We start from the raw sequence: 12,640 nt of genomic DNA on the forward strand, positions 1-12,640 counted from the left end.
GAAATCATCCAATAGGGTCACCTAATCTGGTGACAAGGGACCCCATTCACCATGGAGCATAGCCAGGCCAATTAGAGGGAGCTGTCACTGGAGGATGTTCCACACCAGCACACTGCAACTTCACACCAATCCTTCTATTAGGGTTTGACCCCCTGGAAAGGGTATTTTTCATTTGGGAGAATAAGGAAATATAATATTAGAGGGGAAATCATCCAATAGGCTCATCTAATCTGGTGACAATGGTCCCTATTCACCCTAAAAAGTAGCCGGACCATTTATGGTTTTCTTTAAATGAGCGAACCCCTCTGCCCACAAGAATCTATAGTAGACAACGCAACCCACCGATATGCCACACACAGGGAAGTGGATTCTAGTTGATATTTGGTGTCCCAGGTGTCACAATGGGAGCAGTGGCTGTGTCCCAATAGATAAAAATTGGACGCCATCACGGAGCACACAAGGCCTCTGCAACCCTGTGTCACTACGCACAACCCTGCATGGGGTATGCATGTAATCACCCTGTGTGAGCGAGGCCTAAGTTATGGGTCACATCTCTGTTTTCACCATGCAGTCATATGTCCTGTACACAATAAGAAAATCAGATGGCAATTTCCAATAGAGGAATCATGGGTTGATTATCTGTTCGTTAGTATAGTAGTTTTGACAGCCAATTCCAACTGTTTGGATGAAAAAAAACAAAGGTGCAAGCTAGAAAATGGTTAATGTAATAAACACAACGTCCAATTCTCGTTCAATGTGTACTGTAATCATACGGAAATAATCAAACATATTTGATGGATGTGGCTGGAATATCACTTTCTCTGATACTACACTAGTACATAGATATGTTTACCTATGTCTTTCAAGAATTTTTGTTAACCATTTGACCTCCTGAGGGTTTTACCCCCTTTCTGACCAGGCCATTTTTTATTATTACTCACCTATTTATTTATTGCCGCCAAGCGTGCAATAGCAAGAGCCTGGAAAAAGCCAGCTGTCGTTTGCGGAGGTGAAGAGCATCTTAATGACTCTCATGATTAATGAGAAGATGACTAGTATCCTCCATGACTCCCATGCTAAATTCTGCAAGGTGTGGGGCCGTGGTGGTCTTACACTCTTCCAACTTTGTACCCGACCAGCCTGGGTCTCTCTAACTGACCTTCTCAGCCTTCTGACCAAGTTCTGGGGGAACTTTCTCCTCCCCTCTTCTGCCCCTCTTTTTCCTCTTCCTATTCTGTAATCACCACTCACCTCTCGCTTCCCTCTTTGCCATTTGACCCCCCCCCCCTTTTTTTTTCCCCCTTCCTTTATGTTCTTATGAGCTTGGTTCGAGTTTCATTTTCCCAAATTTTGTGGACTGCTCCACACCCCAGCCCCTGAGCAATTTAGCTCAGACACCCTATGTTGACGCCCGGCTTTGGCCAGAAGGTTATTGTTGTTTGAAATATGTTATGCTTACTGCTCATATCCCCTACGCAGGACTATTACAGATATACTTTTTTCTTATATTTCAATAAAAATATTGTACCAGAAAAATATACACTGTCACTGTACTAATGACACTGGCTGGGAAGGGGTTTACATCTAAGGCGATCAAGGGGTTAAGGCTCGATTCACATCTATGCATGTTTCTTTTGCGCATTTTTCCAGTGCTTTTTGATGTGCTTTCCGCATTTTATAAGGGCCCTTTCACACTGAGGCGGTTTGCAGGCGCTATTGCGCTAATAATAGTGCCTGCAAACCGACCTGAAAGTGCCGCTGCTTTGTATCCAGTGTGAAAGCCCCGAGGGCTTTCACACTGGAGCGGTGCGCTAGCAGGACGGGAAAAAAAGTCCTGCTAACAGCATCTTCGGAGCGGTAAAGGAGCGGAGTGTATACCGCTCCTTCACTGCTCCTGCCCCTTGAAATGGGACAGCGCGGCTATACCGCCGGCAAAGCGCCACTGCAGAGGCGCTTTGTGGTGGTATTTAACCCTTTCTCGGGGGGTAAAACCGCACCGCTAGAGGGCGAATACCGTCGGTAAAGCGCCGCTTATAATAGCGGCGCTTTACCGCCGATGCCGCCCCCGCCCCAGTGTGAAAGGGGCCTTACTGCAATTTATGTGTAGCACCCTGGAGTTTAGGCAGGGAGTTCCTCAGAAATGTACTTGTCAGGAGTAGTTATCCTGGTTGATTCTTAGAGATCCATTGATTTCTCCCTAAGTTTGGCCTTTTTGCACTTTTCTCTTCTACCACTAGGTGGTTGGGTACTTGGTGGTACTAGATATGAGAAGGGCAACCCAAGGTTAGGTTATGGGTATGTGGGATGTCTCAGCCAATGGGCAGGGTTTTTTTTTAATCCCTTGGCCTGCTGGGAGAACCTATATATTTGGATGCAGTCAGGTGATCTAGGTTCTGTGCCACCTGAACAGCGTTCTGGGTAGACGTGTGTTGTACTGCCCGGGCTGTTAGGTCGGATTTTGGGCCTATAACGGGCACATCTGCTAGGCTGTCTGAGGGCCTATCCAGAAGCAAGATAGCAGCATAGAGTTGGACTGCACACTTGCAGTCCAACCAGAAGTGACGGTTCTGCCGGCCGGAGAACCTGTCATGGACGGGGGTAGAAGGGAAGCTGTCACCAGTAAGGGACTATCCGCCTTATTACCAGGGTCCACAGTGAGTAACTGAAGCATGTACCGGAGCAGCATTCTCACTAGGGATGAGCTTCGAGTTCGAGTCGAACTCATGTTCGACTCGAACATTGGCTGTTCCCAAGTTCGCCGAACAGCGAACAATTTGGGGTGTTCGCGGCAAATTCGAATGCCGCGGAACATCCTTTAAAAGTCTATGGGAGAAATCAAAAGTGCTAATTTTAAAGGCTAATATGCAAGTTATTGTCATAAAAAGTGTTTGAGGACCTGGGTCCTGCCCCAGGGGACATGGATCAATGCAAAAAAAAGTTTTAAAAACAGCCGTTTTTTCAGGAGCAGTGATTTTAATAATGCTTAAAGTCAATCAATAAAAGTGTAATATCCCTTTAAATTTCGTACCTGGGGGGTGTCTATAGTATGCCTGTAAAGGGGCGCATGTTTCCTGTGTTTAGAACAATCTGACAGCAAAATGACATTTCGAAGGAAAAAACTCATTTAAAACTACCCGCGGCTATTGCATTGCCGACAATACAAATAGAAGTTCATTGATAAAAACGGCATGGGAATTCCCCAAAGGGGAACCCCGAACCAAAATTAAAAAAAAAAAAAATGACGTGGGAGTCCCCCTAAATTCCATACCAGGCCCTTCAGGTCTGATATGGTTATTAAGGGGAACCCCGGCCAAAATAAAAAAAAAAAAATGACATGGGGTTCCCCCTAAATTCCATACCAGACCCTTCAGGTCTGGTATGGATTTTAAGGGGAACCCCGCGCCAAAAAAAAAAATGGCGTGGGGTCCCCCCAAAAATCCATACCAGACCCTTATCCGAGCACGCAACCTGGCAGGCCGCAGGAAAAGAGGGGGGGACGAGAGTGCGGCCCCCCCTCCCTCCTGAACCGTACCAGGCCACATGCCCTCAACATTGGGAGGGTGCTTTGGGGTAGCCCCCCAAAACACCTTGTCCCCATGTTGATGAGGACAAGGGCCTCATCCCCACAACCCTGGCCGGTGGTTGTGGGGGTCTGCGGGCGGGGGGCTTATCGGAATCTGGAAGCCCCCTTTAACAAGGTGACCCCCAGATCCCGCCCCCCCCCCTGTGTGAAATGGTAAGGGGGTACTTATACCCCTACCATTTCACGAAAAAAGTGTCAAAAATGTTAAAAATGACAAGAGACAGTTTTTGACAATTCCTTTATTTAAATGCTTCTTCTTTCTTCTATCTTCCTTCATCTTCTGGCTCTTCTGGTTCTTCCTCCGGCGTTCTCGTCCAGCATCTCCTCCGCGGCGTCTTCTATCTTCTTCTCCTCGGGCCGCTCCGCACCCATGGCATGGGGGGGAGGCTCCCGCTCTTCTCTTCTTCTTTTCTTCTCTTCTTCTCTTCTTCATTTTCTTCTCCGGGCCGCTCCGCAATCCATGATGGCATAGAGGGAGGCTCCCGCTGTGTGACGGCGCTCCTCGTCTGACAGTTCTTAAATAACGGGGGGCGGGGCCACCCGGTGACCCCGCCCCCCTCTGACGCACGGGACATGACGGGACTTCCCTGTGGCATTCCCCGTGACGTCACAGGGAAGTCCCGTCAAGTCACCGTGCGTCAGAGTGGGGCGGGGTCACCGGGTGGCCCCGCCCCCCCGTTATTTAAGAACTGTCAGACGAGGAGCGCCGTCACACAGCGGGAGCCTCCCTCCATGCCAGCATGGATTGCGGAGCGGCCCGGAGAAGAAAATGAAGAAGAGAAGAAGAGAAGAAAAGAAGAAAAGAAGAAAAGAAGAAGAGAAGAGCGGGAGCCTCCCCCCCATGCCATGGGTGCGGAGCGGCCCGAGGAGAAGAAGATAGAAGACGCCGCGGAGGAGATGCTGGACGAGAACGCCGGAGGAAGAACCAGAAGAGCCAGAAGAACCAGAAGATGAAGGAAGAAAGAAGAAGCATTTAAATAAAGGAATTGTCAAAAACTGTCTCTTGTCATTTTTAACATTTTTGACACTTTTTTCGTGAAATGGTAGGGGTACTTATGTACCCCCTTACCATTTCACACAGGGGGGGGGCCGGGATCTGGGGGTCACCTTGTTAAAGGGGGCTTCCAGATTCCGATAAGCCCCCCGCCCGCAGACCCCCACAACCACCGGCCAGGGTTGTGGGGATGAGGCCCTTGTCCTCATCAACATGGGGACAAGGTGTTTTGGGGGGCTACCCCAAAGCACCCTCCCAATGTTGAGGGCATGTGGCCTGGTACGGTTCAGGAGGGAGGGGGGGCCGCACTCTCGTCCCCCCCTCTTTTCCTGCGGCCTGCCAGGTTGCGTGCTCGGATAAGGGTCTGGTATGGATTTTTGGGGGGACCCCACGCCGTTTTTTTTTTTTTTTTTTGGCGCGGGGTTCCCCTTAAAATCCATACCAGACCTGAAGGGTCTGGTATGGAATTTAGGGGGAACCCCACGTCATTTTTTTTTTTTAATTTTGGCCGGGGTTCCCCTTAATATCCATACCAGACCTGAAGGGCCTGGTATGGAATTTAGGAGGACTCCCACGTCATTTTTTTTTTTTAATTTTGGTTTGGGGTTCCCCTTTGGGGAATTCCCATGCCGTTTTTATCAATGAACTTCTATGTGTATTGTCGGCAATGCAATAGCCGCGGGTAGTTTTAAATAAGTTTTTTCCTTCAAAATGTCATTTTGCTGTCAGACTGTTCTAAACACAGGAAACATGCGCCCCTTTACAGGCATACTATAGACACCCCCCAAGTACGAAATTTAAAGGGATATTACACTTTTATTGTTTGACTTTAAGCATTATTAAAATCACTGCTCCTGAAAAAACGGCCGTTTTTAAAACTTTTTTTTGCATTGATCCATGTCCCCTGGGGCAGGACCCGGGTCCCCAAACACTTTTTATGACAATAACTTGCATATAAGCCTTTAAAATTAGCACTTTTGTTTATTCATGTTCGTGTCCCATAGACTTTAACGGTGTTCGCGTGTTCGAACGAACTTTTTTCCTGTTCGCATGTTCTGGTGCGAACCGAACAGGGGGGTGTTCGGCTCATCCCTAATTCTCACCAATCGGGGACGGTGAGGAATGTAGAAACTTCAGTGGATATCAAGCCAGGGACCCAGCCAGCGGAGGTGACGCTTGCAGAGCAGCCTTGTGTGTCAAGCCAGGACCGAGCAGGCAAGCGCGGTGAAGTTTGAGAGATATCTAGAGTGCCAAGCTAGGGACCCAGCAGAGAGGCGGGGGTGATGCTTGAGGAAGGTACCACCGTGAAGATTGGAGAAGCTCAAGGGATTCAGTGGCAGTAAATCATCTAGTCTAGTGAGAGACTGGGAGCTCAGTGGGCTGACAAACTACAAGGAGAGATTGTTAAAGACTGTTGCCATAGGAGACAGCATTCCTACACATGCAGATGTGGCGTCTTGCTGGATGCCTTTCCCTGCATGGCTGTATTCCTATTGAAGTCCCAGAGTCTGCCAATTAAGCTTGCAACTACCTAAGGGTGTCCTGGCCCTAACCCTCTCTCCCCCAAAAAAAAGTTTGTTAAGAGAAATACATTTTCTTTTGATTTCAAGAAGTGTCTGGCACCCAATACCTTTAACTACTCTGCACCCACCATGCCTTACCACCCACTACATACAAAAGGTTGTCAGTAGGGATGAGCTTCGTGTTCGAGTCGAACCCATGTTCGACTCGAACATCGGCTGTTCGCCCGTTCGCCGAATTGCGAACGATATGGGCCATTCGCGCTAAATTCGTGTGGCGCGTCACGGCCCATAATTCACTGCGGCATCGCAGTGCATTGCTGGCTGATGATTGGCCAAGCATGCACTATGACCCGCATGCTTGGCCAATCACAGCGCCGTCAGTAGAGAGAGCTGTAATTGGCCAAAGCCAGGGTGGCTTTGGCCAATTATGGCTCAGGGGATTTAGTACACACCCCACACTATATAAGGCCGCCTGCACGGCGGCCCTGTGTAGTGTGTGTTCCGGTGTGCTGAGAGATAGAGAGAGAGAGAGACAGTGTCATTTGATTTGAGTTAGATAGATTAGGCAGAACAGTCAGTCAGTTAGCTGCACTTACAGTGTATTGTGTATATATATGCATCCCAGGTGTTGCATATATATATATACACTGTATTCAGTTTAGCTAGATCCGTTCCTGTTATCTTCTATCTAGACTATTTACATTTAATGCAGTGCGTCCTGCTCACAGTGTTCAGCTAGATCCGTTCCTGCTATTTACATTTAGTGCAGTGCGTCCTGCTCACAGTGTTCAGCTAGATCCGTTCCTGTTATCTTCTAGACTATTTACATTTAGTGCAGTGCGTCCTGCTCACAGTGTTCAGCTAGATCCGTTCCTGCAATTTACATTTAGTGCAGTGCGTCCTGCTCACAGTGTTCAGCTAGATCCGTTCCTGCTATTTACATTTAGTGCAGTGCGTCCTGCTCACAGTGTTCAGCTAGATCCGTTCCTGCTATTTACATTTAGTGCAGTGCGTCCTGCTCACAGTGTTCAGCTAGATCCGTTCCTGCTATTTACATTTAGTGCAGTGCGTCCTGCTCACAGTGTTCAGCTAGATCCGTTCCTGCTATTTACATTTAGTGCAGTGCGTCCTGCTCACAGTGTTCAGCTAGATCCGTTCCTGCTATTTACATTTAGTGCAGTGCGTCCTGCTCACATTGTTCAGCTAGATCCGTTCCTGTTATCTTCTAGACTATTTACATTTAGTGCAGTGCGTCCTGCTCACAGTGTTCAGCTAGATCCGTTCCTGTTATCTTCTAGACTATTTACATTTAGTGCAGTGCGTCCTGCTCACAGTGTTCAGCTAGATCCGTTCCTGTTATCTTCTAGACTATTTACATTTAGTGCAGTGCGTCCTGCTCACAGTGTTCAGCTAGATCCGTTCCTGTTATCTTCTAGACTATTTACATTTAGTGCAGTGCGTCCTGCTCACAGTGTTCAGCTAGATCCGTTCCTGTTATCTTCCTACTGACAGGCAGGCTTGTCTGGTTACAGTATATAAAGCTACCTGAAGAAAATTACAGGTGTTCTATTTGATCCTATTAGTACCACGGTCAGGCAGCTAGACTATTTACATTTAGTACAGTGCGTCCTGCTCACAGTGTTCAGCTAGATCCGTTCCTGTTATCTTCCTACTGACAGGCAGGCTTGTCTGGTTACAGTATATAAAGCTACCTGAAGAAAATTACAGGTGTTCTATTTGATCCTATTAGTACCACGGTCAGGCAGCTAGACTATTTACATTTAGTACAGTGCGTCCTGCTCACAGTGTTCAGCTAGATCCGTTCCTGTTATCTTCCTACTGACAGGCAGGCTTGTCTGGTTACAGTATATGAAGCTACCTGAAGAAAATTACAGGTGTTCTATCCCAGCTTAGTGCAGCTACAGGCCATTAGTATGTCTGGAAGGCCAAGAAGGAGAGGCAGACAGTCACAAGCCAATAAGAGAGGGCAAGCAGGCTCTGTGTCTAGTGCTGGTCGTGGAGACGGTGCATCCTCATCAGCACGTGGCCATGGGACACGCTTGGCCTTTTTTTCGGCAGCTGGCCGTGTTGAGCCGCAACATGCGGAAGACTTGGTCGAGTGGATGACCAAGCCGTCCTCATCCTCCTCATCCTCTCTCACCCATGCCCAGGGTGCTTTGTCTGGCAAAGCAGCGGCCTCTTCCCTCAGCTCAATGTCATCAGTGACTCCTTCCCTAGCTCCACCATGTCCTCATGAGGATTCCCTCGAACTGTTTGACCACAGTGTTGGGTACATGCTCCAGGAGGATGCCCAGCGTTTGGAAGGCTCTGATGACGATACTGAGCTCGATGAAGGCAGTAACATGAGCACGGACAGAGCGGGTGCCCAAGAAGGACAGCAATCTGGCAGTCATGCTCCCCCTGCTGCAGCATACTGCCAGGTTTGCTCCAGTGATGAGGAGGGAGGGGATGATGAGGTCACTGACTCAACGTGGGTGCCTGATAGGAGAGAGGAGGAGGAGGAGGAGGAGGAGGAGGAGGAAGCGGAGGCACATCACCAACGAGGCAGGATGCCCTCCAGGGGCCAGCCTAAGGGCAGCACATTGACTGCATCACACCCCAAAGCTCCACATGTGCAGGGCGCTGCAGTCTCTGCGCGTTATTCAAAAAGTTCTTTGGTGTGGGCCTTTTTTGAGACGAGTGCATCAGATCGCACCGCTGCTATTTGCAACATATGTCTCCAGCGTATCTCGCGTGGCCAAAACATCTCCCGCTTGGGTACCACATGCTTGACCAGACATATGTTGACCTGCCATGCAGTTCGTTGGCAAGCGTATCTAAAAGACCCACACCAAAGAACAAAGAGGATCTCTCCTTGCTCCTCATCAGCTGAGATTTCCAACCCCACTAGACTTTCAGTCCTCTCTGAGACCTGCAGTGAGAGGAATGAAGGTGTAGAATTAGGTGTGTCACAGCCAAGTACTTGTGGGCAATCTGCTTTTGGTACACCGACGTCAGATTGTACCAGGCAAATTTCCCTGCCCCAGCTGCTGCACCGCCGAAAGAAGTTTGCTCCCAGCCATCCACATGCCCAGCGGTTGAATGCTAGCTTGGCAAAATTGCTAGCACTTCAACTGCTGCCTTTTCAGTTGGTAGACTCTGCCCCCTTCCGTGAGTTTGTGGAATGTGCGGTTCCTCAGTGGCAGGTACCCAAACGCCACTTTTTCTCACGGAAGGCGATTCCGGCTCTCTACCGGCATGTGGAAGGCAATGTCCATGCCTCGCTGGACAGGGCGGTCAGCGGTAAGGTGCATATTACCGCTGACTCATGGTCCAGCAGCCATGGACAGGGACGTTACCTAAGTTTCACGGCGCATTGGGTGACTCTGCTGGCAGCTGGGAAGGATGCAGGACAAGGTGCAGTAGTGTTGGAGGTTGTTCCGCCACCACGCCTCCAAAATGCTGATTGTGACACACCTCTCTCCTCCACCCCCTCCCCTCCTCTTCTTCTTCCTCCTCCATGGCCTCTTCCTCGGAACCAGCGGTGCTCCGTAGGCGTTCAAGGGGCTACGCAAGTACGCAGGCCAAAAGATGCCATGCGGTGCTTGAGCTGGTGTGCTTGGGGGACAGGAGCCACACTGGGGCAGAGGTTCTGTCAGCTCTGCAGGGGCAGGTTCAGAGGTGGTTGACGCCACGCCAACTTAAGGCAGGAATGGTGGTTTGCGACAATGGCACCAACCTCCTCTCTGCCCTCCGACAGGGACAAATGACCCATGTGCCCTGTTTGGCTCACGTCCTTAACTTGGTGGTGCAGCGGTTCTTGGGCAGGTACCCGGGCTTACAGGATGTCCTGAGGCAGGCCAGGAAAGTCTGTGTGCATTTCCGCCGGTCATATAATGCCAGTGCTCGGCTGACGGACCTCCAAAAGGAGTTTAACCTGCCCAAGAACCGCCTAATCTGTGACATGCCCACCAGGTGGAACTCAACGTTGGCCATGCTGCAGCGGCTGCACACGCAGCAGAGGGCCATCAATGAGTACCTGTGCGACTATGGCACCAGGACAGGGTCAGGGGAGCTTGGTTTTTTTTCCCCACGCCAGTGGGCCATGATCAGGGATGCATGCACTGTCCTGTCACCATTCGAGGAGGCCACGAGGATGGTGAGCAGTGACAGTGCATGCATCAGTGACACTGTCCCCCTTGTCCACCTGTTGGAGCACACGCTGCGTGGAATAATGGACAGGGCACTTGAGGCAGAACAGAGGCAGGAAGAGGAGGACTTCCTTAGCTCTCAAGGCCCCCTTTATCCAGACAGTGTTCCTGCATGCCCGCCGATCACACAGGAAGAGGACGAGGAGGAAGAGGAGGAGGAGGAAGATTGTGTCAGTATGGAGGTGGAGCCTGGCGCTCAGCATCAGCAGCAGTCTTTAAGGGATCAGTCCCAAGAAACACATGGACTTGTACGTGGCTGGGAGGAGGTGGCTGCGGACCATGTCGTTCTTAGTGACCCAGAGGACTCCGGACCGAATGCCTCAGCAAACCTACGCTGCATGGCCTCCCTGATCCTGCAAAGCCTGCGTAAGGATCCTCGTATTCGTGGTATCAAGGAGAAGGACCAATACTGGCTGGCAACCCTCCTTGATCCACGTTACAAGGGTAAGGTTGCGGACCTTATCTTGCCATCGCAGAGGGAGCAGAGGATGAAACATCTTCGGGAGGCCTTGCAGAAAGGTCTGTGCAACGCGTTCCCAGAGACTGGGAGGTTACAAACTCCTGTTTCTGGACAACGTGTTGCTGAGGCTTCGGTCAGTCAAAGAAGGAGCGGTGGAGAAGGTGGCCGTCTGACCGATGCGTTCAGACAATTTTTTGGTCCGCAGCCCCAAGGTATGATCGGTTCCAGCAACCATCGCCAGCGTCTGTTTTACATGGTGCAGGAATACCTAGGGGCAAGATCAGACTTGGACACCTTTCCCACCGAAAATCCTCTGGGTTACTGGGTCTTGAGGATGGATCACTGGCCAGAGCTTGCACAGTATGCAATTGAGCTACTGGCCTGTCCTGCATCCAGCGTTCTTTCGGAACGCACATTCAGTGCTGCTGGAGGCGTGGTAACCGATCACAGGGTGCGTCTGTCCACCGACTCGGTCGATCGGCTGACCTTCATAAAAATGAATGAGTCTTGGATCACCACCAGCTACCAAGCACCTGATGCTGATGTAACCGAATAATTTTTTTTGAAATCTCAGATCCCTTCAAAGACTGCCTATGCTGATGCTGAGTGACTATCCCTGAGTAATTATCCTCTTCCTCCTCAATCATCACGCTGATAGCTTGTAAGAACATTTTTGGTTCTGGGCGCCACCACCAGTGCCTAAGGCACAATTTTTCAGCCCCTGTTTAACAGGGGCGTGTAATTACAATTTTTGATGTAATACTTTGCAGCAGGGCTCGTTCCTGCATTCCAACTAGAGTGTCTGTGAGGGGTTGCAGTGTTGTGGCACCAGCACCAGTGCCTAAGGCCCAATTTTTCTGCCCCTGTCTAACAGGGGCGTGTAATTACAATTTTTGATGCAATACTTTGCAGCAGGGCTCGTTCCTGCGTTCCAACTAGAGTGTCTGTGAGGGGTTGCAGTGTTGTGGCACCAGCACCAGTTCCTAAGGCCCAATTTTTCTGCCCCTGTCTAACAGGGGCGTGTAATTACAATTTTTGATGCAATACTTTGCAGCAGGGCTCGTTCCTGCGTTCCAACTAGAGTGTCTGTGAGGGGTTGCAGTGTTGTGGCACCAGCACCAGTGCCTAAGGCCTAATTTTTCAGCTCCTGTTCAACAGGGGCATGTAATTACAATTCTTGATCTAATATTTCACAGCAGGGCCCTGTGAGGACTTACAGTGTTGTGGCCACAGCAACACCTAAGGCCCAAATTTCTGCTGAGTATATAGGGCAGGACCCTACTTTCAAACATCTAACTTACAAACGACTCCTACTTGCAAACGGAAGGAGACAACAGGAAGTGAGATGAAATCTACCCCTAGGAAGGGAAATTCTCTCCTGTAAGAGTTAATATGGGAAAACAATTTCTCCTTTCCACTGATGCTTTCCAATCCTTGTTCCACAAAAAAACCCAAATTTTCAAAAAACATTTTTCATTGGGACAAAAAAGTGAGGTGAAATCTTCTGAAGAGGAGGAAAGACAGCAAAACAAATGTCACAGGGGTGATAACCCTTCCCTATGTTTTCCAAAAAGCTTAGAAAAGATTTTTTGGCTGGAGCTAAACACGTTAAAAATGTTCAAAAATTTACAAACAGATTCTACTTAACAACAAACCTACAGTCCCTGTCTTGTTTGCACCGCCTGTATACTGCTGTTCAGAGTATATAGGGCCTGGTGGCCCCACACCTTTCCTTATTTTAATTTGGGTGCGGGGTTCCCCTTAATATCCATACAAGACCCAAAGGGCCTGGTAATGGACTGGGGGGTACCCATGCCGTTTGTCTCACTGATTTTCATCCATATTGCCATGACCCGACATGACATTAAA

Source organism: Aquarana catesbeiana, linkage group LG11 (assembly GCF_042186555.1).
Source record: "Aquarana catesbeiana isolate 2022-GZ linkage group LG11, ASM4218655v1, whole genome shotgun sequence".
NCBI lineage: Eukaryota > Metazoa > Chordata > Amphibia > Anura > Ranidae > Aquarana > Aquarana catesbeiana.